Raw genomic sequence first — 26,287 nt, 5'->3', positions numbered from 1 at the left:
GCTTGAACAATAGTGGCCTAGCCCCAGCCTCCAGATAAACGGCCATGATAAAGTTTTTAAATGGGGATTAACAGGACAATCTTTGCAATCAAATGCTAAACTACAAATGTCAATGTTGCATGGCTGGTGCGAGGCTAGATAAAGCAGACACTATGTCAGGAAAGGTTAGCCAAGTGTACAGTGGGAGTATGTTTCTACACCATCGAACAAGCCTTTTTGTCCGCTTATTTGCAATTTAATGCCATCCTTATTTCATCATTGTGACATTTTAATGTAGCTTTTAACTTTCGCTGCACAAGCGTTGAATGACGGGCCGTAAATGGGGTCCAGGTATTTCACCAAAGTCTATGTCGAGAAACGTTTCAATTATTGCTTAAATGAACAGAAAATTACAGATTTATTTCACATTACCTTTGAAGCATGGCTTAACTGTTTAAAAGTTGTGGTAAACTTATGGACTTTTTTCATTATGAAATAAAATTATTTTTAAAAAGGTAAACCTTTCTGCTTTCTAAACAAACCAGAAACCAAATCATGTTATTGATGTCAAGTTGCAAGTTTATCATGAGCATCTTAGTTCACAGCGGCGATATTGGAGATGTCGTGCTTGTGTGTTCTATCATAGTCTTAGATCAACTGAAATGCATGACTCCGGTAACACAAAATGAATTGGATACCAATCTATTTGTAGATATATAATGGGACTCCATATCATATTACCTGGCAGAAATCACTTACACTGGTATAAATCCTTCATCCTTATTTCCAGCTTGGTGGATACACATGATGACAACACAGTGAAACCATAGTTCGATAAAAGTATATATACAGTGTATATACAGCAAATGGCTGTGACCAAAAAATAAGTTTGTTATATCTACAGTTCGTTATAAGCGTTATAAACCTTACTGTATACACATACAACAATGTATCACAAACTTGACATTAAACTGTGAAATCTCTCAAAAGCATTTTAATGATGTCTTGGGTCCCTCCAATTCAAAGATAAGGTTATCTTCTATTTCTTAAAAAGATAATTTACTTTTGTAAAGGAGAATCTAACTGCAGAGATAATTTTTTTAGGATAACATATCTGGATATTTTGTCTTGTCTGATGTTAATATGTCATCTAATGGAAATGCACATTATTTAGATATTAATGCAGCTCTGAGTTCTCTTCCTTTCCTAGCATTAGTGGAGAGTTTTTTCCGGTCCAACCAGTTGTTAGGCAATTAAATTACAGAAGTAGAATTTGGAGCTGAATATAGTCATCTATTCATGAACAGGATCACTCCTACTCTCAACAAAAACAAACACACACATAAAAAACAAAAAAACAAAAAACAAAATAACCAATTAATTTTGGACAAAAATTAGTAAAGCTAATTAATAACTACTTTTTGTAACCTACTTTGCTTTAATTGCAAGTAGTTATATGATCACTATTCCATCTTTCGGACAATCCTGCAAATCCTTCTGGCAATAAATTATAAAATTGCTTCACAGACCCTACAAAAAGAAAAGTGATTTTTTCATAATGAGTATGCCCTGGTTTTCTTGTACTGGCTGCAGTGTCCAAGCTGATATATTTTGTTATCCCCTAAATGCCAAGCGCCAGGCAGGATAACAACAAGTTCCATCTTTTAATGTCTTTTGGTATGATGCGGCCAGGGATTAAACTACTGTCCTTCCTTTCTCCAGGCGATACGCAATCTAACATATTTTACCTTCTACTATGTTTGGTATGGTAAATTACGCAAATGTGATCTTGACAGTGATGTCATATACTGTGATCACTCTCGATTTTGTCCTCAGTGAGAGAGTTTCCAGATATGAGTCTACTAATAGAAAAATCAATTTTGTAAAATGACCTATTTTATATCAACAACATAAAGTACAGAGTTATATTTTCCAGGTTAAATGATATATGCTGAAACTGGAAGCAGTGCTACAGATTTATTTAATCCCACATCAAGAGAGAAATTTAATGACAAGAAAATTCAGGCCCTGGCTTGTATTGAAACTATGTCACAATTGGTATTCTGCCGTGACACTGAAGAATGCTTGATTCTCATTGCTCCAAATCAGTTATCTAATTCCAATTGATACTCAGAAACTAACATACTTTTTCATACAAAAACTTGCGTATGAAACAATCGGTGATAACCCAGGCATCGATGCTGCAACACTTGCTGCTAATAACTCATTGGAATTGTATACACTCGTAATCGAATATCGGTGATGCTTAGTCACACATTTGAAATCTCATGCTGAAGTGCTCGGTTCCAAATAATAATAAGAGGTATTTAATCTACAGTTAAACCAACTCAAATTTGGAACACTAGTTTACCTCCTAAATCATGTACGGCACATATATAATATTCCGAAATATCGAAATTAATGATAATGCAGGAGAAGCTAAATATCATCCTTTGAAATATATATATTCATCCCAAAAACATATGTCAGAGTTAGACTCTCGGTCTACACTGGGAAACAATCACTGGCTTTGGGATTAATTATAGTAATGCAATCCCAGCAAAAATTGCATCACGCTATATGTACATCAAGGAAAAAATAAGCACAACCTATTTCCACATGAAATGTCAATCTTAAAAACGAATTGTTCTGATCAAATACATTTGTTTTTGTTTACAAAGTGAACTACTCATATTGCAATACAAAAACCAACATCAGGTACCTAATGATGTCATTTAGAACTGTTCTTAGATGATGGTTATTTTGATTTCCCTTTCATCTTTCTCAGTATCTTTGCATCATGCATATGATTCAGTGCATGTGAACTCATGAAGACCTTGGTTAGAATTGGTCTTCAGCAACCCTTGCTTTCCTCCCAAATGAAGATCCTGGTTAGAATTGGCCAAAGATCCAGGTTAGAATTGGTCTTCAACAACCAATGCTTTTCTCCCCCTGGAGATCCAGGTTAGAATTGGTTTTCAGCAACCAATGCTTTTCTCCTCGTGGAGATCCAGGTTAGAATTGGTCTTCAACAACCAATGCTTTTCTCCCCCTGGAGATCCAGGTTAGAATTGGTTTTCAGCAACCAATGCTTTTCTCCTCGTGGAGATCCAGGTTAGAATTGGTCTTCAGCAACCAATGCTTTTCTCCCCCTGGAGATCCAGGTTAGAATTGGTCTTCAGCAACCAATACTTTTCTCCCCGTGGAGATCCAGGTTAGAATTGGTCTTCAGCAACCAATGCTTTTCTCCCCCTGGAGATCCAGGTTAGAATTGGTCTTCAGCAACTAATACTTTTCTCCCCGTGGAGATCCAGGTTAGAATTGGTCTTTAGCAACCAATGGTTTTCTCCCCCTGGAGATCCAGTTAGAATTGGTCTTTAGCAACCAATGGTTTTCTCCCACTGGAGATCCAGGTTAGAATTGGTCTTTAGCAACCAATGGTTTTCTCCCACTGGAGATCCAGGTTAGAATTAGTCTTCAGCAACCAATACTTTTCTCCCCCTGGAGATCCAGGTTAGAATTGGTCTTCAGCAACCAATACTTTTCTCCCCCTGGAGATCCAGGTTAGAATTGGTCTTCAGCAACTTATGGTTTTCTCCCACTGGAGATCCAGGTTAGAATTGGTCTTTAGCAACCAATACTTTTCTCCCCGTGGATATCCAGGTTAGAATTGGTCTTCAGCAACCAATATTGATTATTTACAGACTGCCATCATATAGCTGGAATATTGCTGACCGTGGCGTTAAACCACAAACAAACAAACAAACAAATCAACAACAGTACATTTGACCATCAGGAGCAACATCAGTGTACGTGTGCTAACATTTCACCAGATAGTGGTATCGTAGCCATCTATTAAAAGGGATCAATGATATTTCCTACAGAAACATGGACGTTCGGTACAAGACAATAAAGAATGGATGTGCTTGACATATTTCTCGCTGTATAGGTGACAGGAATGGCACTGCAGTGATGTACAGCAGTAAGAGCGTGCTATCTCGTGGACCACCCTGGTACATCCTCCCTTCCTTCTACATACATGTATGTCGTACATATGTTGGTTTCTCCATGACAGGGAGAAAATGGCTTCCTAACTGATGTACCAGATGGTCTCCCACACACTCAACGGTCTAAATCAGACAGTTTAGGAGAGATGGTCTTGTACATCCGTTCAGCTCTTTTTATGACACAGTAAACATTAACCCAAAACAAGCACACTGGAGTTTACGACTGGCAATGTATGTTTCTTCTTTTCTGTGGCCAAATGTAACTGTTTGCTATTAAACATACTTTTATGGTCATTTTCTAAAAATAAAAACACAAAATTAATAGCAATTTCCTGCACATCTTAAAAAAAAAGGTGAAAAAGCCTTTTCCATATAAAAAAAAGCAGGGTCGACTGCATAATTCTGAATATATCATGAGCATGTGTTTATGAATCACTATCTAACAGTGATGATACCAGGGGTTTGTGAAAAGGTGATTGTACCCTGCCCCACTGGAGCCACCATCACAAACACATGCAAAGGAAAGTCAAAATTGGGAATGCCATTGGACATCAATTTGAAATGGGCAATTCTTACAGATTAGCTAATAGTTGGTTGGAGGTGGCGGGGTAGTCTACAGGTTTAAGTGTTTGCTTGTCATGATGAGTGTCAGGGTTCATATCCTCTCATTCGATCTGTTTGTCACCTTCTATGTTATTGCGGCAATGTTGCAAAAAGTGGAGTAAAACTACAAAATCAGTCTGACGGCTACACAGACTACAAATAACACACAACTCTTAACAGGCAAGATCAGTCTCTCAAACAGACCCCCACAGCATTTATTCAATAAAACATTCACCCCATTCCAGTCTTATCCCTTCTCAGCTCTATCAGCCTGAACTCTTCCTGTTCTCACATCTAGGAAATTAAGTGACTTGAGGGGTCCTTAATATCTCAAAGGTTCTCTTATGGAATTATTTTTATTTAACCTCATACATAACCCTATATCAGGGGCCCTAAGGTCTAAAGCAAGATCAGCAAACCTTAACACATGGGATAGATTTCTTAAATGAAGGGCAGGTACAAGGAGATCAGATATGAACACAATTGTGCAAGATGTCATTATTACTTAATGATCTAAAAAGCATGAGCGTTTACAATAGACTAATCTGCTATATCTGAACTAGGTTAAACTTGTGAATATTTCATTACAATATGAAAAATAATTTAAACTGGATTAAGTGTCGTCAGAGAGTGAGAGAGAGAGAGAGAGAGAGAGAGAGAGAGAGAGAGACTTAACTTGATGTACTGTGTTGAATATACTTCCACTATACACACCATATACATGACCTGTCTGGACTACTATACCCTAGTGCAGTATACACAAAGTATATGGGACAAAATTCCACGGATTCAAATCCCTCCTGTCATAGCTCCTGCTTCAGGACCTGATGTTCCTGTTCTCCTGGGGTTGAGTGAGCCAGCTTGCTGCCCTGCTGAAACACTGCCCCAGTCACCATAGTATTTAGCACTCGCATCCATAAAAAAAAATGTCAATTTGATTTGACTTGCTGACAATTTGTCATACGTTATGACTCATTGAGAATGAAAACCTCCAATTAATTGATCATTACCTAAATCATTGATTACAAATACACATGTATGGGGGTATTACAAAAGCATGTCTTAGAACAAACAATGTGTAAAGATTTTGTAATAAAAATGCATTGTCAGCTCCAGTTTGGCAAATGTTTGCTCGAGGTGCAAAGAGAGGCAATGGTACACAGATTCCATGTGAAGACCAGGACGAAAGTTGCATAACAAACAGACGAATATAAAATCCTTATTGACGACAACTTAAGCACCTACATGGAGAAGCCTTTGCAAATATTGTCAAATACTGATCCCCACAGAACAATATTGTGAGAAGGAAAGGAAGAAATATACCGGACAGAAATCCGACCGAGTGGACATAATCCTCATCAATACAGACTCAGGGCAATTTCCTGATGGGACACCAACATGGCCTCATTATCAGGCACCACAGCGAGAAGAGAAAACATTCTCAACACCTTTCATCTTTGATAAATTGCTCCATCCCACACAAAAAATCGGGGAAGACTTAGCCTCGAAGAACACTGGAACCCTGACAACTAAATCATAACATGAGGCCATTCAATGAAATCTTACCTGGTGAGAAGGTCCTTGGAGTCTTGCTCCAGCTCCAAGAAGGGTCCCAGTCAATTATGTGATCAGTAAAAGTCCCCGATTTGCCTCTTGTGAGGAGAGCCTATCCTGACAGTGCGAAGAGAGGTTCAAGTTTGATGAGGAAGACCCACGTAATGACCAGGGATCGCCTCGGTAATCCAACGTCATTACCCGAGGAGGACAGGCATCGGAATCTGGCTGGAGAAAACGCTCATTTGTCTTCAGCCTGATTATTCTATAACAAATCTCAATCTGTCCATGGAGTCGTTAGCTATGAACGATCACAATACAACGTTGGCACAGCTCAAAGTTAGCCCCTCACAACACTAGACACAATACAACCATTTGCAACTCGCCTGCTTAATGACAGGCTTGTCGCGATCAAAGATTTCAATGATCTACCAACTCGGCTATCCAACTCAGCTGTCAAAGCCAGCACATGTTCATCTGAAACCAAGACGGGTTCAAACCACATTCAAAACATAGAGTTAAAGCTCCATTCAAAACACAGCTATGGAACTCCACAGATGCGCAGTGATTTCAGTTTGTTTTGGTATCAGAGAGCCAGAGAGACCCTGCCAGTCAACGAGACCGATTCTGCATTATGACAACTGCAGCAGCATCACTATCTCCAACCAGATGGGGCAACGATAGATAGATAGACTCACTCAGTGAGCAATTGAGGCCTGGCTAGCAGAGCTTCTTCGGTACAAAGACAACCTCCCAAGCTCGCTGCTTCCCTCACTTCAGCTCAATGCCGAGAAATCCCTCGGGCATTCGTTCAACACAAAACAGCACAGGCTTGAGAAATATAATTGAGCAGTGTTAGCCCGCATAAGGTTGAGGCAATGGATGGCAGTAAGAGCTGGCTTGAATGCGAGGCTGCATGTGCTGCTATTCTGTGCATTTATCCATGTCCAGGATTGCAATGGTCATATGCATAGATTTCAGTGGCAGCTGGCCATTCTGCCCAGACTCATTACATGATGTTCTTTGTTTTATTTATCTGTGTATTTCTTAGGGCAATAATTTACATCCCGAACCTGCGAGCAGCTTTCAAATGACAAGCTGTAGATGATGAGAACCAGTTAATTCAGAGGAAGGTGTTGGTTCAGGGATTAAAGAATATTAAATTGAAAATATTGATCTCCATTCAGACCCATGCAAACAGGATGGCCATACTATAATTGATGATTTCATGTCACAAAATTTATACAGGATCACAATCGACAGAAATGTAGCGAATAATGTTATCGAGGAATCTCAACCTATAATTGAATGCTTAAAAAAACAGAAATCCTTTCATATAAAAAATATTACATATTTCAAATTATATATATTTTTGGTTTTTCCTAATACTTCAAAATTATTATATATAAATTTCATGATCCCAAAAATAATTTTACCAGCCTTATAAATATATTAATGTAATGCCATGAGATAATATTTAGATAGGATGGGTGTAGCTTGGAGAAATAGTCAACCAGGTCACATTGTACAATAATCAGCTAGTGGGAAAAGAAACTCTGCTATGTTGTAATGTCATATCACACAATGCAGGGGAGACAACTGGTCCTGACATGAGATTACGACATCATACCACACAGATGCGGAAGGCATCAGTATGAAAATAGCCACAGGCAACGCTAAACAATATTACCTATCAACACAACAATTCATGCTTAATTCTTATGCCACAATGTCACGATTGATTCGACGTTGTAGAACTTCCTCAGTAGCCATCAATAAATTGATTCTTGTTTATTTCCAAAGAAAATCTATGCAGTGACAAAGACAAATCAACGTTGACCTGCTCTTGGTCTTCGTTTATTCTCACCATTATGTTTGACACTGGTGCTACCCAAGATGGGGTTATTCATCCTCATTGACGGCGCCAACAAGGCACTGATGGTTTTCAAATATCGCATGCATAATACTGTCTCAGTGATGCCTAGATCTTACCAGGACAATTCACCACACTATCTATACTAGGAGTGTATTGATTAAATGATTATTCTTTCAAAGTAGGCTGGTAGATTTTCGCTCTGTTTTATGATGCAAATTACATATCGTCTTTTATGGTCAGCAGAAGAAAGTTCATGTTAACTATTCTGGAAATATACATGTCAGCAATATTTTAGTAGTAAAGCTTTCATCCAAGATATGATTAAAACATTCCAGTTTTTGTTCATTTCGGATGTTTGCACAGGTGCTGCTTTATGGAAGATGGATGACGGAAGATGGAAGATGAATTCTGCGGTTTCTACAAAATACTCATCATGTACTTTAAATGAGAAAAACAACTTCATATGGAGAATGACACCCTTTCATGGATCTTTAAGAACATGCAGCTCTTAGCAGCTGGTCTTTTTATAATTTTAACTTGAACACAAACGTTTAAGTGAATTTGCGTAAATGTGTGCGTGTTTAAGGTTGAAAGACATTATGAAAGGCACAAGGAACCATGTTGAGAGATAAACATTTTGATATCCAACTGTTTTGTAAGAAACAAAATGTCTGGTTAAAGTGGTAGGCAACTGCCACAATAATGTCAAAAACATCACCATTAATGTTACATGTGTTAATGTGAGTTGAGTTTGAGTGAGTGAGTGAGTGAGTGAGTGAGTGAGTGAGTGAGTGAGTGAGTGAGTGAGTGAGTGAGTGAGTGAGTGAGTGAGTGAGCCTTCTTCATCTCTTCACTGAATGAGATGCCACTTTCAACAATATTCCAACCTTACATCAGAGGAGGCAAGGCAAGAATGAGCTTAACGCCATGATATCCCCCAGTCAACAAAAGATTTGATACATTGATTGGTAATACTGAACAGGGGTTAGAGCTCTCCCAAAATGGCCAAAAGAAACAAATGATGGTGAATTTGAATCCCATGTTATCAGTTTTCTCAGCACCTTACCAATCCTTAAAGGCTTCACCGAAGTGGTAAACATCTAACACCTGCATCACATCACGATCACCTCCATGGTTGTTTGATCCTTGGCCGCGTCATACCAAAAGACACTAAAAAATGTAACTTGTTGTTACCCTGCCTGGCACTCTGCATTAAGGGGCTAAAACAAGGACTAGTGAGTTCCGAGTCAGTATACGATTGCATGGTATCTGAGTGCGCTGGCACTATACACGATAAAACCAAGTGGACTATTACAAGAAGCCACTGACGCATGTATGGACATCTCTGTACAAGTGAAATAATCTTGAACGCAACGTTAAACCCAATTTCACCTCACATCAAGTCTTCATGTATCCAAAATACAGTTCAAAGCAGCGTTAACAAAACTCGCTTTCACTAAAAGGATATTTTAAAATTTTATTTGACATGACACTGACATCATAGTTAAACCAAAATAAGAAAACTCAACGTTTCAGTTTCCTGCCTTGACAGACATCTACATCATGTGTTTTTGCAAATCAGTCTTTCAATCTTACTGATGCAGGAATGACATTCCTAAATATATCCCCAAATCTCAAATATCACAGCTCAGCCCTGAAAATTTCATGAGTCTAAAATTACTGAAACACAAGTAGACATTTCAACCATCAATATGAGAGCGATAACACTTGGAAAAGGTCATCATTTCATAGTTTACGACACTGAATAACATAGGCTCAAGTTTTCAATCTATAGTCCCATATGCAATTAATAATGGCACTGTGATAAATACCTCCATTATCAAGTCAGATAAATACAAGCCTGAACCAATGTTGTCATTGAAACTATCGAAACCTAAACATTTCCTGCATTCCAGTATGATGCTCGTTTAAGTTTATTTTTAATTTTTCTAAAAAAAATAAATGTTTTACTTTTTGGTTAATTAATAATCATAGGTTGAAGTTAAAAATAAGAAACCAAATACTGAACAAGAAGCATTTGAGACATTTCTCTTACTTTTGAAACAAGATATATCAATAAAAGAAAAGAACAGCAAGAGACATCTTGTATCTGTCGATTAAAATGAAATTTTTATTCAGTAGAAACTTGAAACATGGGGCATACAAATGAAAAAAATATACAAAAGGTAAGATGAGTCAAATTTTTATCACAAAAGATTAACCTAAAATGTAATTAAAAAACTGTTTTTAACTATACTGTTTTTCGTAATTGTGCAAAAATCTTGAAAAAGTGGTATATCACTAGATTTGAGACAAGAAATCCAGTCAAGGTTTGGTACATTGTATTGCAAACTAAATTGTAGTACTCTTTCCCACAGACTGATGATCGATCCACATTCGCATGGAGATAATTTCACATTTTTTATTCAACTTGGCAGCTTGTCCACTACTGTGTGGTCTATCAGTTTTAAACAATATTTCAGTGAGTGAGTGAGTGAGTGAGTGAGGTTTATTAGTTTTGAAGAATATGCCAGTAATAAACGGGGTTACGTGAGGTAAAATGGGGTTTAACCTCCTGTCAAAGATTATTGCACTTATATAGTGATGTGCATGCACAAGTGGCTGCTTGTACTAGTCCAGACTGGTGCCGATTCTATATTGCTAGCCCACTGAGATACCATGCCGCAGTTTAACATGAAAACCCACTCAGACACAGTATACTGACTCCGTGCCCACCAGTCCTTACTGCTGAGCGTCAGGTAGGGCAACAATAATACCATCTTTTAACATCATTTGGTATGACACAGCCGGAGATCGACCCAAGGAAGGACCTTCTGCTCTCCAGGCAGACGCTCTACCACTAGACCACGGGGGTGGTCAGTTATAAGGGGAGCAAAGCTCAAAGTAATGTGCAGATCATAGACATTGACCACTCTGGTGAAATCCACAAAAGGAGAAAAAACTTAATCAGAGCAAATCTGGAATTCAAACCGAACATTACCGTTTCTCACACCTTTGTGACAAACTCAACATCGTGAATTGCAACACCTTAGACACAGGCCACCCATGCCATCAAGGACATTATAACCCAACTAATCTGACTTTCTCAAAGACAAAGGAGTCACTGAGATGAACACAAGAGTACAAGGCAGCTGGATATGCTATGCACTAGTTAACTACAGCCCCCTGTTGGTAGACCACAAAACACGAAGGAGGAAAGTTACAACACAGAATGAGGGCATACACAACAATCATCGGAGACTTAACCGTGAGAGTTAGCGGAGCGTGTGTGATGTAGACTCCAGCAGCACGTGTGGGAGCCATCATCACCTGTTCCTCACATGCTGGATCCCCGTAGGTAAGCCTGGCAGGAAATACTCTCCGCACTTGCTTAAATACTAATATGTACAATAGGAAACATACTGACTGCTCATTAACTCATTTAACACTAATAGAGAGGCACGCTTATAACATTACCCTTGCATCAGGGATTCACTTTGCCAGATTGTCTGACATTATTTTAAGCACATTCTCATGCAAGATTTTTAACACTGCTGTCCATGACATGATATTGCACAAAATGACTTAAGCTGTTTCCACTGTGGTTCATCAGGTATTTCTTTGGAAAACTGACAGATGATTTCAAAGGCAAAGCTAACCAATTCCATGGACAAGGTTAACCAACTCCTTTCACAAAGGTAATTAATTCAAAGGACGATATTAACCAATTCCATGGACAAAGCTAATTAATTCTATGGACAAGGTTAACCGATTCCAAGGACAAAGCAACCTAATCTATGGACAAGGTTAACTGATTCCAAGGACAAAGCAACCTATTCTGTGGACAAGGAGAACCAATTCCAAGGACAAAGCTCAAGCTCACTGATTCCTATGGATAAGGTTAACCGATTGCATGAGCTGATTAACAGATCTGAATGTCTTCAACATGTTGGACTTCTTGCTCTGGAAGCAGCCCTTCTGCCCTGATCACACAACGCTGCTCTTTACTGGAATAAAAGAAATGAATAGGTGTGCAGGGGTTAACATTTCACCTGTTCCTCACCTGTTGTAGATCCTCGTTACTATTACCCCACACCTGTAATTGTAACACACCCTCCCTAAGCTTACACATTGTGGCATTCCAAACATGAAACCTCTCAAGGAATTCACACCTTGTAATTGCTGAGCCGAAGGTGATAATCACCTTCTTACTTAGCCAATCTGTTAGGATTAAAGTATTTAAAACATATTACAGTTTTCACACCCAATTAACACTAAGCTTCGACAGGAACTAGAAATTCCTGTATTTGACAGTATAGGTCTTAAATGTATTACTTTAATGGGCTTTGTTACATTATATTAATATGGTAATGTTTGTTTAACCTCTTTGAAGCTTAGTGATAATCAATATTTGATAATTTCAGATGTTTTTCTGTTTGGAAAAATACAGTAATAGATTTAAAGAAATTAAAGTATTCTCTAATTCTGGAAACCTGTGTTAAGCATGATACCATTACGAAATAGTCGGTTTAAGTGGCATTTGTTGCAAGATGTCATGATCTTGGATGATCACAGTCAAACCAGATTCCTTGGTGCTTATGTCTACCTGTGATTTCAGTGAGGGTGCCACCAGTCGAGGTAATCATACTAAAACTCAAATATCAACGTTTTGTGTTAACCTTCTCAAGACTCAAGACATGTAATTGTCTGGGATCCCTGGTACTCATGGAAACGTCAATACAAACTTTCTTGCATTCCGTGTGTCTGGCACATTCTGAACATCATGAAATGTCTTGGAAGTCAAGAACCCTCAAAATTCAATCTGGTCTGCACGATTAGATGGTAGATTGAAGTCTCTCTGTAATCATACAAACATAGGCCCACATTGGTGTACAGGCCTACCCTGCAGGTTAGGCCTACATGGAAGTATAGGCACATATTAATGTGCTGACCCATCCTGGAGTAAAGGCCCACCTTGGAGTATAGGCCCACACTGGAGTATAAGACCACCCTGGTGAATAGGCCCACACTGGAGTATAGGCCCTCCTATTTGTATAAGGCCACACTGGAGTATAGGCTCACACTGGAGTATAGGCCCACACTAGTGTATAGGCCTACACTGGTGTCAAGGCCCACACTGGAGTATAGGCCCACACTGGAGTATAGGCCGACACTGGAGTATAGGCCCACACTGGAGTATAGGCCCACACTGGAGTATAGGCCCACACTAGTGTATAGGCCTACACTGGTGTATAAGCCGACACTGGAGTATAGGCCCACACTGGAGTACAGGCCCACACTGGAGTATAGGCCCACACTAGTGTATAGGCCTACACTGGTGTATAAGCCGACACTGGAGTATAGGCCCACACTGGAGTACAGGCCGACACTGGAGTATAGGCCCACACTGGAGTATAGGCCCACACTAGTGTATAGGCCTACACTGGTGTATAAGCCGACACTGGAGTATAGACCCACACTGGAGTACAGGCCCACACTGGAGTATAGGCCCACACTGGAGTATAGGCCCACACTAGTGTATAGGCCTACACTGGTGTATAAGCCGACACTGGAGTATAGGCCCACACTGGAGTACAGGCCCACACTGGAGTATAGGCCCACACTAGTGTATAGGCCTACACTGGTGTATAAGCCCATACTGGTGTATAAGCAGACACTGGAGTAAGGGCCGACACTGGAGTATAGGCCCATACTGATGAATAGGCCCACACTAGTGTATAGGCCTACACTGGTGTATAAGCCGACACTGGAGTATAGGCCTACACTGGTGCCAGGGCCCACACTGGAGTATAGGCCCACACTGGAGTACAAGGCCACACTTGTGTAAAGGCCCATACTGGTGTATAAGCCCATACTGGTGTATAAGCAGACACTGGAGTATAGGCCCACACTGGAGTATAGGCCGACACTGGAGTATAGGCCGACACTGGAGTATAGGCTCAAACTGGAGTATAGGCCCATACTGGTGTATAAGCCGACACTGGAGTATAGGCCCACACTGGAGTATAGGCCCCCACTGGTGTATAGGCCCCCACTGGAGTATAGGCCCATACTGGTGCATAGGCCCACACTGGAGTTTACGTCACCACTGGTGTATAGGCCCATGATAGAGTTTAGGCCCACACTGGACTATAGGCCCCCCGTAATGTATAGGCCCAAACTGGTGTATAAGCCCCCACTGGTGTATAGGCCCCCACTGGTGTATAAGCCCCCACTAGTGTATTGGCCCACACTGGAGTATAGGGCCCCACTGGTGTATAGGCCCAAACTGGTGTACAAGCCCCCACTGGTGTATAGGCCCCCACTGGTGTATAAGCCCCCACTAGTGTATTGGCCCCCACTGGAGTATAAGCCCAAACTGGAGTATAGGCCTAAGGATGTATAGGCCCAACTCACTAACAAGGGACAGGCTGGTGCAGTGGGTGGTGTCTTGGCTGGGTGTGACAATACAAAAATGGAATACTGAGTTTAGACTCCATGATTTGACAAGCATTTATCTACAAATTAAAGTATTTAAATACTTTTTAAGACTTTTGAAGATTCCCTTCATTTTCAGAAACATTTTTGAAACATTTCATATCAGTGTCTGAATAAGAGACAGGTCCAAGGCTAATTTACCCTGTTCACCAATGCAAACTATACCTTCAAATATGATTCAAGTCATCCTCTATCTCACTAAAATACCTTCAAACAACCAACCATTCACAAAACATAAGTAATATTTTATATGTGAAAAAGTAAAATGCTGGGTCACTATTCAACACTTTCACACCTATGTCTTCTTCTCCATCACCTGGCCGACATATGTGTCTCTCCTCATTAAGCTGGCCTTATCCCCCCTTCTAACATACACATCCCTGCTTCTCGACTGCTAAGGGATCAAGCACCTGCAAGGAGCCATGAAATTGACCGTCAAGCCTACTGTGCAGTGCCCTCCAACTGATGTTAACTAATTGATACAAATAGCAACCTCCCCATGCTTCCAATCTCCTTGAAACATCTTTAATGTGCTTATGTAACTGTTTTACATCCGGTGCTAGTTGGCATGCGGCTGAAACGTACCATAATTAAGTAAGTATATTCACAAGTGCTCAAAAAGCATCTGAAAATAATGCCTAAGAAAACAGCCTTGTCCCCAGCAATCAGCAAATCATCGCTGAAAACATAACCTCCAGATCAACACACAGCCCAATCATTTCAAGATGCCCTATGAATCAAAGAATTCAGGCCAGAAATAGAAACCGCATTCACCTTACTTTCAACAAGACTGAAGAAGAAATTGTGATATATTCTCCACAAATGTCATCACTGAAATCAAGATAAACATATGGATATTGTCATCAACAAAATTGTAAGATGTCTTTAAACAATTTATTAATAACACATACAAAAGGATCCAGGCCTGGGCCCACTTGCACAAAGCTATCTTAGCGCTAAGATGATCGTAACTCCCATACTTTAACATATAGGCTTACGATAGTCTTAGCGCTAAGATTGCTTTGTGCAAGTGGGCCCAGAAATTGGCACAATTCTAATTTAATGCTACCCCAAGATATAAAGGTTGAAACTCAGAATGTATGATTAACCTGTCGTGGACAATCTGAGAATATGAAATGGCTTTCTGCTGTGATATTAGTCTGGCGTCGCTTTCATTATTTATGAATGTACACCATACCTACATTGAAACCAACCTTGACAAGACAGAAACACAATGTTTGCCCGGACAAATCTCAGTTTCACTGAAGAGCTCATTAATCTCATCCCATAACCAACCCTTGACCAAAAGATGAAAATACATCATCAGTGATTACGACAAAAGCGAGCATTATTATTCCAAATCAAGTAGCAATCCATCCGGTCTTCAGCATACCATTATCAGTTTGGAGGGAAATAGTTGCAATCTGATTTGGTTTAGTACCAATGGTAATGAAAAAATATGGAAAATGCCAAGGTCTGTTAATTGCTTGAGAGAAATGGCTGTCATTGCAGAGTGAAATAGTCTTGCTGGTTGAAAGACTTGGCGCATCATTCATCATTATATCTCGTAGCCCACAACTGTAACGTGATGTAGTCCAGTGTACCATGTTCCATGATCACAAGTTGAGTGAATCCTTCTTGAAGACAGCTATACTTCTATAGAGATGGACTGAGGCCATTCAGCCTGACCTCTCACTATGAAGGCAGAACACAACTAGCTGAAATCAATGACCACTCAAGAATAAACACATGGTAATAAGAGCGACTACTTGAACTATTCATGGGACTAATTTAGCCTCCCACAACATTATTTCGGTCTTTAATAGGACAATTTTTGTCCCAGCTGTTACAGTGAAGCAGTTCTCACTTGCAGATCTGTGCACCAAGGCCAGATTGTGTTGCTTACCATCTATCACTGTCACGTCTCCACTGAGTTCTTGTCCATCTCATAACTAAATTTCAAATCAGCATATTCTCTTCACTGATCACAAGTCTCTCCAACAGAGCCGACCATCTCCATCGTCTTGTGGATAAAGCATTGGCATAGAAAGTCAACGGTTTGATCGCAAGCCACATCATACCAAAGATGTTAAAAGAAGGTACTTGTTGTTACCCTGCCTGGCACTCGGCATTAAGGGGATAAAACAAGGAATACCCCGAGACAGTGTTCTGTGTCAAAGTGGCGTATCCATGTTAAACTGTGGCATGGTATCTCAGTTGGCTAGCACTATAACACTGGCACTAGTCTGGACTAACACTGGCACTAGTCTAAACTGACACTGGCAGTAGTCTGGACTAGTACAAGCACACACACAAGTACATCACTATATAAGTGCAACAATCTTGAACGTGACATAAAACCTCATTTCAACTCCCCATCTTCCAACAAACCGTGCAACAAAAGTATCAGAAAAATTCCAAAAGTCTTTAATACTTTGGCAAGTCTGGATTTGTTGAAAAGGAACAGATTCTCTTGGCTCCTTAATGTCATATATTCAAAGACAATTCATAAACAAAACTCTTAGAATATTTCCACTCCAGAGTTCCTGACAGTGTATTGATGAGTGAGTGAGTGAGTGAGTGAGTGAGTGAGTGAGTGAGTGAGTGAGAGTGAATGAGTGAGTGAGTGAGGTTTTACGCCGCTTTTGGCAATATTCCAGCAATATCATGGCAGGGGGACACCAGAAATGGGCTTTACACATTGTAACAATGTCGGGAATCGAACCTGGGTCTTCGGAGTGACGTGCAGTGTATTGATGACAAGAACCTTTTTGTTGTGTTACAGGAATAATTTGAAGGTATTTCTTTGAGGGTTATCTGTGAGAAGATGTTTGGCTGTGGAAATATGTCTAGCTCTCAGATACAGGTGATGATCTTGGAGGTCAAATTATTCATTATAGCTTACTTCAATTTAGTGTCTTGTCATAGCATTTCATTTTGTAGTGGCTAAGGAAGGCCTAAAGACTGCAGAGGCAAGTCGAAAGGGGTAGAGAATTGGAGCTGTTTTAAACAGTAGCCAGCAATATTACCATAGTGACCTGTGATGCCAGGACCAGATGCACCAGTGGTTGATAATGTGAGCACCTATCGGTAACCTTGACCATCAGCATGGTGAACACCAAGATTTGCCGGGTGGCTATTCAATGACATCCCTCAGCAGATACTGTGACCACAAGATCCGGATCATGATCCGCTCCTATGACAAGCATAACATGTCGGAGTGGAGTGGAGTGGAGTGGAGTGGAGTGGAGCGGAGTGGAACATTTAACCCCTTGCTGAAACTCACAATCATGGGTATGGTGCTGTGCAATCTGGAAACATAATCAGGACAAATCTTGGGTTTAAACCCATGACCATAGGATTCTGGTATGCCTAAGGGAGGCAACTCCGCACAGCGAATTGAGTGGCTTACAGGACCAGGTAATGAAGGGGGAACCAACTTCCTAAGTTTGAGTCATCACAACCAGGATGTATGTCTCCCAGGTCCCAAATCTCCCAGCCGATCCCGATAACATCCATCTATCTCTCAGCATGTACAAAGCACGCACAATAGTAATTTTTTTCTCATTATTAATGACTTGTAGCGCAATAGCCACCACTGTTCCCTTGTTGGCTTCACAATCCCACAATTCCTCAGACAGGAAATCAACAAATGCGGAGTAAATTCTGTAAGGAGTGGTCGAGGAAGTCAGTAGAGAGTTTTATATTGAGATATATTAACACTGCCTTCGCTAGGTCTGCCGAAGATGTTTGACCTCACATACATCATTGACACAAAGAATCTAAATCAGCTAATAATCAAGTTAAATTCCCAAATTCCAATTTTTCCTGTCAGGAATGCATGTGGAAGCAGGGGTTGTTTTGTAGACAGTCAGGGGTGATTAGATCAAGGCTGAAGTGATACAAGCCGATGTCTTCCCAGCCGTGCACTGGTGCCATCCATTCTGTAAAACAGTGGACAGATGGAGAAAAAAACTATAATTATACATCTGCAGAGATTCCCAGAAACACTCGCAGTTGACACTTGTGGTGAGCAGATTCTTGGTATTTGGTTCTGGAATCAGTTTGACCAGCAGTTCCGTTTAATGTCTATTGCGTCTGATTTCTGTTTCTTGCGGTGATTTTAATCATAATGATAAATATTTTATTTTGCTTTTCTGTGTACTTATACATGAGAAGTAGAAAAACATATTGTATGTTTGTTCACCTTAACATCTGGTTTAAATTTAAGTTCAAGGAATGACTTGAAATATCAGTATGAAATTTGACCAGAATGTGGAACACCAATCATTGCCACACCAGTATTACAGTGAGTGAGTTTGGTTAAAGGCCGCTTTTAACAGTATTCCAGTTATATCACGTCGTGTCAGCTTAATGTGGGAGGAAAGCCCGAAGTGATGCAGGTATCAGACGTTTACCACTTTGGTGAAACCCACAAGCACGGGTATGGTGCTGACAAACTAGAAACATAATTGGGGCGAAACCGGGATTTCAAACCCACAATCATAGGTTTCTGGCGTGCCCAAGGGACGCAACTCTGCACAGCGAATCGCGGCATTAGACAACTGGGCCACCCGTGCCTCCACGGGTATTACAACTAATAATGGTGCAAAATTCAATTAATCTTGTTAAATTGACACCATCTTAATTTCATCCACATTTTGAAACCTGACTACAAATGTCACAATTTTGAAACCATGACTTCTCATCACTGTTTCTAAATTAACTACAGGAGTACCATAATAACTTGAAGCCTTATGTAGACATCCCACTATTGTTCTTACAGTAGATCCCCAGCCAGCAATTCACTGATCATTCTGAACATGCATTTATACAAGTAAAACTGATGCAACTACAGGTCAATATGCCAAAATATAGAGAAATCATGTTTCAACCATGACATGGGGCTCAGTATTTCAGTAGATTCCACTCCCAGAATCATCAGATTTTCATGATTTCTCCATAAGATAACAAAATGATGTAATGTTAGCAACACATGTTGTCCTGACCACTACAGCAAACCTCAAGAAGTGAGTTAATGCTGCTATTAGTGATATTTCAGTCATGTTTAGGTCGTCAGTTTTTTATATTAATTAATCCAAATTAAAGCAGGTTGTTGATTTGGTAAAACCTAGGGCATTGGTGCCACCAGGCAAGCCTACAAAATGTGGTAAATCATGGACTCGAACCAGAGAACCTCAGCCCACTGGGCCATCCAATGCTACCTCAAGGCTGCATCAATTCCCTATTTTAACATGAACCATATGTTCCTGTGCTTTTTCAGGTGAATTGACTTGCCTATGCATGTGTTTGTGATGGGTACCATCGGTGGGGCAGGATATGCTCACCTTTTCGCAAACACCTATGATCATCACTATTTGATAGTGATTCACAAACACATGTTCAAGATATAGTTGGAATCCTACAATCGACTCTGCTTTATGCAGAGATTTCTATTGGATGTGGAAAGGGTTTTGTTGCTTTATCAATATTATGTCACAAGTTGACTTAGTTTGTTTACAGACCACCGTCATAGAGCTGGAATATTGCTGAGTGTGGCGTTAAACAAAAAACAAACAAAAAAACAAACTTAGTTTGGTTAATTTATGCAGAAATGATTGGAATGGGGATGGATGGGTTTGGTTTTGATTCAATATGAATTTACTGACAAGAAATACAAGCAATTCCATGGTCAGAAGGTTAACGTCATCTGGGCACTTGGAAATGTGAAAAGTGAATGGCATCTATAAGAATCAATGACATGAAACCCTCTTTTGATTCATTTGAATCTATTTCAAGCTGTATCAAACTAAATACGAAGAGTTATCAATCTTCTATCCATAATAACAATGTCAAAATATCTTTTTCAATTGCACACCAAAGCATTCAGTCCAAAAACTGATGATTCCCCATCTACCTAATCTCCATACATCAACCCTTGCGTCCAGCTGCAGAAGTGATGTGAGGAGTTTGTCAACAAACTATTAATGGCTGAATCTCGGCTTCTGCTTGCAAACTGTCATATTTCATCGCATCAATCGCGTTTGGTCAGCAACGTGAATTGGCAATCCTGTTTTATACCCTGCCAATCTACATGATTATGTTTGATAGACGGTTGGGACCTGCAGCAGATATTGGCCAAAGCCAACATCAAATTATTGCCAATATACAAGCGAATATTTGCAGAGAGGCATTTAGTTCTTCACTGTGGAGAAATTCCAAGGAATATTTCTGCAAAGATTAAATTTCTTTCGAGAAAGGCGACACAAATATATCATACAAGATGAACCAGCATAAACCGTCTCTTTATGTGGAAGAATTTACAGCTAGGTACAAATCTTCCTGCCACGCTGATTCGAAACGGATGCCATTATCCCTCTTCTTTATGTTTTGTCTTGGTGATTACTCAATATCGTGGCTATTTCTACCAGCTTACTCAAAGATGTAACTGCTATCTCAATGAGAACATAGACTGCTTCTGTATTTAAATTACCAATACCGGGTTTTTTATATTCAGGCCCATGATGACATTCCCCACACAACTGGTTATTACTCGCTGCAAGTTGTTTGTGTGGAAGGGATTGTGACAACCAGATAAATTTTGAGATCATGGCAAAGGACACTATTTCGGGAGATTTTCATTGAGGAGAGAAGAATAGTATCCCAGAGTGTGAGTAGCATACAGTCAACAGTTATCAAAGCTTGAGACAGCCTTTTACGATTTCGATAGTCGGGAATCTGCACGACATCAAAGATACTAGATGGCCTACGAGTCGTCTTGTAATTAAAAAAAAATAAAATAGCATTTTAGTTCAACCCTCTAGGAAGAAAGGATTCTTTGTTGTGAAATTTATCTCATTGACTACAGAAAAAACTCTTCTGGAATTGATTTAGTTTGAAGGACGGTTCGAATCAATTCTTTTCAGACCAAATAAATGCAAATTCCATTGTCTGGGTCCAAGAAGTTTATTTTCTTTGAAGGACACATTCCAAAATCACGATTACACAATAAAAACAAATCACCATTTCTTATCTCTCAGAAGATCAAGATGTTGATTGAATAAATTCAAAACAAAATGAATTAAAAGGAAACCAAAAAATTGTTCAATGAAATTAAATCTAGATATATTACTGAAATTAATGTAAAAAAAACAAAGAAATTAGGTGCGTAAAAAATAAAATACATGTATTCCACATTCAACTGCACGACTATTACATCTGATTAAAGAGGATTATGGGAAATTTTAATTACTATTAATGAGGTTTTGAAGACTGTATTGAAAGTATTAAAATCTTCATTAAGGGATTGTCCTGTTAATTATAAAGTGTAATTAGTCAGTAACCTGAGCTTCATTGGTGACAGGACAAGGATTACAGATGGACTAGCCACGTGCAGGGCACCAAATCAGTTCCTCTTCATTACGATTGGTTAATGAGTCCTGTCGTCTTGACCTGCCGGCCTTTTCGTGTCACAACATTCTGTCATCGGGAGGCACCAAGCCTCTTCCTGCCCTATTGTTCTAATCTGGTTTGACATACAATTTGGGGATCCTCACAGCAATTTAACCTTGAGGACATAATAATTTAATGATTAAAATTTTGAACAAAATTTTTCAAATATGTGATGGACTATCTTTTTTCTTGTAAAACTTTTTTTCAAGGCTTCTGGTACAACTGTAGATGGAGCTGACATGGCCAAAGCATGAATATGTGTAGGACAGTGTATTTCATCGAGTGTAGAAAAGGAACACATATAGAATATTTCTAAGTCTGAAGGCACTTGGGTATTATAGATTGCGTGAGTGAGGGAGTATGGTACCATGCCGTTTTTAGCAATATTCCAGCAATATCATGGTGGGGGACACCAGAAATTGGCTTCACACATTGTACCTATGTCCGGAATCGAACCCAGGTCTTTGCGTGATGAGCAAATTCTTTAATCGCTTTTATTACAGATTGACATAGTGTGTTGGTAGTGAGGCGATTGGGATAAGAGTGTGATAATTCAATAACTGTCCACATGAAAATGCCCCAGTATTGTATCTTGTTTTACAGCTGTTCTGTGTCAGCGGTACAAAGTTTGTAAACATGACAGATTAACTATAGTCATATGAAAACAAAATGGTCATTCGTTAACTTCTTTTGTTTATGTATATATAATAAGAGAGTGTCCAGAAGACACAAAATATTAAGGGACTTGGGTCTATGAGGCTGCAATTTGCTGAGCAGAGTTGCATCCCTTAGAAGTGTCAGGATCCTATGATTGTGGGTTTGAATCCCATTTTCGCCATGATTATGATTCAAGGCATGTCAGCACCATAGCCAGCTTATGGGTTTCAGCAGTGCTGGCAGACGTGTAAGTCCTGTAACACTTCAGGCTTTCCTCCCACATCAAGTCTACACGCCATGATATTACTGTTTACAGTGACATTAACCTAAACTCATTCACTCAATACATATGACTGCCAGATTCTTCATTGTATCATAGCAACACTACCCCTCACGAAATGTGCATCAACTTACCATCTGTTGTCTAAACCAAACTATACCACTCAATATTTGATAGGGATACTCTGAGTGTCGGACCTGAATGTGTGTGGCTGGTTGCTTGGAGATGGTTCATACTAACAGCACACCAATTGTACATCAAGTTCTTGTTGTTGTTTGTTGTTTAACGCCACACTCAGCAATATTCCAGCTATATGACGGCAGTTGTAAACAATCGAGTCTGGAACAGACAGTTCAGTGATTGACATCATGAACATCAATCCACGCAATTAGGATACGATGACATACATCAACCAAGTCAGCGAGCCTGACCACCTGATCCCGTTAGTCGCCTCTCACGACGAGCATAGTCGCCTTTCACAGCAAGCACGGGTTGCTGAAGACCTATTCTGCTACGGATCTTCACGGGTGTACATCAAGCATACCATTTGCTGTTCTCTAGTTATATAACGGTATGAAACAGGACATATCCCTCTCAAATGTTGGGTAGTATATGCTTAAAGCAATGCCATTTTCTAATGAGTCTTGCTAGATCCTAAACTAACCTTGGATGAATACTGCAAATACCAATCTGAAATCTAAAGCCAAGTTCTCAACTGCGACAAGTGTGAATAAAAATAAATCACACATGAATTAATCATAGGACTACATATAGATAACATGGAGCTGTATTCAGTGTATGTTTGTGTATCTTTGTGAAACAGTTACAGGCAATACAAGACTAGTTTTGTTGCAATGGTTCTGGAACACCATGTACCCATGTCGGGAATCAAACCTAGGTCTTTGGCATGATGAGTGAACGCTTTAACCACTAGGCTACCCGACTGCCCCACTGACTGTGACAAAAATATCTTTTTGTATGTGTTTACAGGACTGTAAGTTCAACAACAGTGTCTGCTGAAACACAGCTTAATGTCAAGTTTCATGCTGCCACAGTTTCATAGTGAGTGGAGTGAAGGTGAGGTGAATGGGGTTTCACGGACTTATGCTGATTTCATGGTGCTAGCCCACTGAGATACAATGTCAGAATTTAACACGGATATCCCATTCAGACAGAGTATACTGACTCCAAGCCAAACAGTCCTCGTTTTAGGCCCTTAAGGCCTAGCGCCATGCAGGGTAATAACAAGTACCATCTTTTAACATCTTTTGGTGTGAAACTGTCGGAAATCAAAACTCTGAGCAGCCGCTCTATCCACTAGACCACCGAGACAGTCAGTGCGTGTGTGAAATCCCACTTTGGACAGTGTCTTTTTCAGTTATATCATGTTGTGTCTGCTCAATATTGGTGACAAGCCCCAAGTGATTCCGGCCTTAGATGCTTACACCTTTGATGAAACCTATAAGCATGAATATGACGCTGATAAGCCCAAAACATAAACAACGCAAAACAGAATTCAATCACATGATCACAGGTTCCTGGCACACATAAGGGAGGCAATTCTGCACAGCGAATTGCTTAGCCTTAGATGATTGGGCTACCAGTGCCTACATGAAAAAACTTTCGGTTATAGAAGACTGTACAAGTTGTTCCCGACAAACCTGACATTCTATTAGCAGTTCAAGATGCTACCCTTCAGAGATCTTTCTCAGCCTACGCAAGAGAAACATTTAATAACGAGAGGTGTTGCATTTACTTGCAAAAACAGAAGCAGCTCTGTCATCCCCATTTCCTCAAAACTTCAAAACATAATGTACCACGATGTACTGTGTACTCAAAATATTACTTCCAGACCTTGATCTTAATAAAGACAACTTCCAAAGATCCAACAATTACCAAGTCTCAGGGTGGTACAAATAAAAGAGAAACATTGTCTGTAACGAAGATACATCCATGCTTCACAATACCCTCAAAGTTGACCTTGACCTTTGAACGACAGCACCGTCAGATGGGATAGGATTTGTAAAGTTACACACAAATATAAGTTGCATGCCTGTAGAGTGGCATTATAACCAGGACTCTGAAACAATGTTTCACAAAAAGCTGAACACTGACCTTGACCTAAGATATATTTTGACCATAACCTTTGGAAAGTAGGACCCCATCCCAGAATGGTATATACCAAGTTTCATGATGCATGTCTCTATATTTTATTTGAGAATGTATATATGGCTGAAATAATGCTGATGTGACATTAAATTTTAACTCACTCACTAATCAATCCCTATCTCACTGTGTGTTAACGTTTCTAGCTAACATGTTCAAAATAATGGTTTCATCTGAAAATGTCAAATATGGACTCAAAAAGTCAAAGTCAGTATCTGAGGGCACTGAATGATTTAACAAAGCTAGGACAATTTTCTCTAAAATACTGTTCATGATGTTTTTTCTTTTGTTTCAAAACATTCTCAAACAAACACATGTAACTCTTCAACTTGGCAATTACAATGGTGAATTCTTCCAAGAAGAATAAAAACATTGGACTAATTGACATATTTGTCCCAAAACACAAACCGCACTGTTCCCAATTTTTTCTTGCAGATGGTTTTAAAGTTGAACTTTTGAAAACATCAGCATGGTGTTGCATGGGCAATCCTCTTGGAACTCTAATAACCATGGAGACACGTCAGTGGGTTTACTGCCTTCTCCTATGTTTCTACCAACACGGCTTTTACTGGACAGTGGATCAATGACAGAAGCAATTGTCTGGAATCGGATCACCGTTGTTGGACCAACTCGTCACCACGGATCCAATACCGGTCTCAGGCCATGTACTCATTCCGTCAAGCAACCAACTTCAAAGCGATTATCAAACCATCTTTTTTATTCCCTTTCCCTTGGCAAACAAAAAAAATAGTTTGACTCTCAATGTAAAGCCTCTGGAAAATTGTTTGTATCCCTGAAGTGGAAAAGTAATTTGTTGTATGTGACGGTGAGAGGCCCGGCCGGGGTGAGACTTGACCAGGTCGAGGAATCAAGGTGCCACAATGTGCTTGCTTCGACAGCTTACATCACTACAGTTGCCATGGTGTTATCTCTGAAACATGTGCCAGGCATGGTCAAACAGATTCGCTGTTTTTAACGACAGCAATCTGTCATTCGAAAATAAACTTCTCTCAAATTACAAGATTCATACTTCTTGAGCAGTAAAACGACTTTATCAAAACAAACCCTGCAAAACGTAGACCAGCAGATATTTCTTAGCCAAAGCGTTCATAAAACATAGTGTTTTTTTCTTCCTGTCCAATGCTATCACATTACATCTTTGCTTCAATTGATCTTGCTACGCCAGATTAAGTTTTCTGGATCTTTAAAGATTAT

General features: G+C 39.7%; 1 protein-coding gene and 1 long non-coding RNA gene across 3 annotated transcripts in view; one reads left to right on the top strand and one right to left on the bottom strand.

Moving 5' to 3' along the window:
• The window catches only part of LOC124133063 (plexin A3-like), a 223,721-nt gene that overhangs the window by 188,195 nt on the left and 9,239 nt on the right, over positions 1-26,287 (bottom strand). Inside the window, exon 1 of one of the 2 annotated variants that reach the window (XM_048401775.1) lies at positions 6,156-6,948. The exons of the other annotated variant lie outside the window; for it this stretch is intronic. The gene's annotated coding sequence lies outside the window, so the exon portion shown is untranslated. Of the gene's footprint in view, positions 1-6,155; positions 6,949-26,287 lie in introns of those variants that run through there. 2 annotated transcript variants of the gene reach the window in all.
• On the top strand, positions 11,004-26,214 carry LOC124133064. The gene is made up of 3 exons (XR_006860891.2): positions 11,004-11,377; positions 23,897-23,983; positions 25,508-26,214. It is a non-coding gene; the product is annotated as an uncharacterized LOC124133064 (long non-coding RNA).

The sequence above is a fragment of the Haliotis rufescens genome, unplaced genomic scaffold (genome assembly GCF_023055435.1).
Source record: "Haliotis rufescens isolate VD_foot unplaced genomic scaffold, xgHalRufe1.0.p SCAF_23, whole genome shotgun sequence".
NCBI classification, from domain to species: Eukaryota; Metazoa; Mollusca; class Gastropoda; order Lepetellida; family Haliotidae; genus Haliotis; species Haliotis rufescens.
This window is presented reverse-complemented; position numbering and strand designations above follow the sequence as displayed.